Source organism: Microtus pennsylvanicus, chromosome 15 (assembly GCF_037038515.1).
Source record: "Microtus pennsylvanicus isolate mMicPen1 chromosome 15, mMicPen1.hap1, whole genome shotgun sequence".
In the NCBI taxonomy this organism is placed as follows: Eukaryota; Metazoa; Chordata; class Mammalia; order Rodentia; family Cricetidae; genus Microtus; species Microtus pennsylvanicus.
This window is the reverse complement of record NC_134593.1, coordinates 61,630,887-61,633,762: the sequence shown is the minus strand read 5'-3', so window position 1 is coordinate 61,633,762 and position 2,876 is coordinate 61,630,887. Positions and strand designations below refer to the sequence as shown.

The window sequence follows — 2,876 nt, the reverse complement described above, 5'->3', positions numbered from 1 at the left end:
GGGAGAGGTATGTACCCTGTTTCCCACCCAGGAAGTTGGGAAAGCATGCAGTTAGTAGCCTATTTGTGTGGCTGAGACCAAACCACATGCTTTCCCTGGTTCCTCAGATGTCATATCTAGTCTTTCTATATAACTCATGTTTATGGAAAAATGTTACATGTACTTTATAAAAAGCTTCAATATAGTCATGTCTTAAACTTTATTGTATACATGATATCGAATTTATTATCAACAATTTTTTTCCAAATTGTGCTGTGTTTCATATGTCTACAATAAATTACCTGGGATCAGACATTCAAACTCTGAACCAACTGGCTACTGAGTTGAATTTATCTGGATTTCCTTCTTGCTCCTCACAGACCGACACTCTGCTGGTCATAATGTTTACACAGACACCCTACAACTATCTTGGTAGGAAAAAAAAATATCTACCTTGGCAAGATTTCCATGTAAAGTTGAGAATTGTCCTTTCAATATCTGATTGAATTTTGGTAGGGATTGCACTGAATCTACGGTATGATTTTGGTAGGATTGTGAGGGATGAAGTCATGTTTTAGGTTTAAATTACTGTGCTATCATCTATGGCCATACCTCCCTGAATGTGCCCAATCTTTCCTGATCTTGCAAGCTAAGAAGGGTTGGGCCTGGTTAGTACTTGGCTGGGAGACCACCTGGCAATACTGGGTTCTGTAGGTTTTTTTTTTAAAAATTGCTATCTTCTGATACATTTTTTTAATTCTTTCTCAAAGGCTTGCAATGTTTATTATACTACCACTGTCTTACTTATTTGCAATGGTTGACATTGTTAATATCAGATAAGTAGCATAAAGCAGACAGAAGTGCTGAATATCTACTTAAATTTTGCATGTTTTATGCCTTCAACTTGATGTATTACACATTTTATTTCCTCCAATATCAGAATATACAACTACTTATCTCGACCTCCCTAAATAAAAGTCTTACCATGTTGCATAACGAAGAGCCAAGACTTTCAAAATTATTCTGTCAGTGTAGCATTTTGTGCTTGGATGATAGAAGGTGGCAAACTAGATTCATCTTGGTTGTAGAAGTAATTACTTTTCTTGTTTAGTGCATGTTCTAGGCTGGTATTGATAGGGAAAATGGTAAATGCATATGTAAATGTGGACTGGTATTGATGGGTAAAATTATAAATGCATATGTAAAAGCACTCGTATTTGTCTCTATCACCAATTCCACAAGTTAAATATGCTTTTCTCATTAGCAAAAACTTCTTAGCTCCAAGAACATTCCATTGAAATTCAAATATTGCTTGGAAGATGTGCTAAGCACTATGCACAAATAAATGCCAGAAATTAACTGACAAAGAAAAGAAAACTAGGAAAGCAAATGATGCATCTACTTTGTTATCTTAATCAACCCAGGCTTTTAATAGCTTCCACACTTGTCATATAAAAGTGCTGAATTAGATGGCAATAAAAGCATGTCAGTCCTGAAATTTCATTATTGTATTAATAGTCTTTTTCTTGGAGCATAGGCCTAGTTTTTCACATTCTTTACCTCAGTGAACTCTTATTTCCAACTGCATGAGTGATATCATTGTTACTACATAAAAGACATAAAACCAAATATTAGGTAGACACTTTACAAGAGCAAAACACTAACACTAATCCACAAAAAAATACAGGAAAAAGAAAACTGTAAATAGATGTTTCTGTCCCACTTGGTCCCACAGGCATTCAGCCCTAAATAAATGCACAGAGGCTTATACTAATTATAAACTATTTGGCTTATCATTCAGACTTACTAACTACCTTTTACAACTTAAATTAACCCATAATTCTTATCTGTTCATAGTTAAGCTATATGACTTGACATGTTTTTTTCAGTAAAGCATTCTCATCTTTCTTCCTCAGCTTCTGGATGATGACTGTGTCTCTGTCGTTCCTCTTTCCAGAATAATTCTAGTATGTTTGCCCCACCTATATTTCCTGCCTGGCTACTAGTCAATCAGCGTTTTATTAAACCAAAATTAGTGACAAATCTTTTCTGTATACAAGAAAACCTCAGCTTTGAACCTTTGAGCCCTGTCAATATTGACTACAAGCTGTATTATGTTAACCCTAAATGGCATCAAAACACTCTTGTTATCAACTAATATTAAATGCTTATCATAATTTTATCAATATAATTCAGAGGCTGAATAGGTTGCCAGGAGCTTTTAGCGATTTATGTTTTTAAATATTTTATAATTTTATCCTTAATTTTTTCATTTAAAATATTTTGACATTTACAAGCTATGTAAAGTTCAAAATATTGGGAATTTCTCTAGGGTCTAGTTTCTTGCTAGCCCCATAATGGCTCCCTCAATCAAAATGTCTCTTTCCTTGCTTTCATCTCTGTCCTTCCTCCATCACATATTGAGTTCAGAGCTGTCATCACAGGCGTCTTCATAAAAATTTGCCACATTGGTGATTTATGAAATTATCTAAGTTTAATTCTCACTATGTGAAAAAGTCTTTTTTGAATTTCATGTATCCAATGAAGGAGTGTTTTACTTTTCTTTTTTGCACACAAGGTTCATAATGAGTTAAGGACAATAATACTCCACCCTTACCCCCAATCCCAGAAAACCTGCATATCATCTTCTGGAAATTTTAAAGTCAGTCATTAAGGAGGAAATCCCAGTGCAGATCATGTGTGATTCCTCTATAACTTGCTTTCAACGAATGTTTCTTTAGCAATAAAGTCTTAAGCTTGAATTTCAGAAATTAAGTTAGGGGACAAATAAGGAGCAGTACAAAATAATTACACTGAAGGGAAAAAAGAAAAAAGTAAAGATGGCATAATTTTTAATTTAATGAATGTGACATAACATAGCCATGCATGTGAAGGGG

The 2,876-nt window shown here is 34.2% G+C and overlaps 1 pseudogene; it reads left to right on the top strand.

Moving 5' to 3' along the window:
* Positions 1-577: 577 nt before the first annotated feature.
* Positions 578-696, top strand: LOC142836206 (5S ribosomal RNA; annotated as a pseudogene).
* Positions 697-2,876: the final 2,180 nt, after the last annotated feature.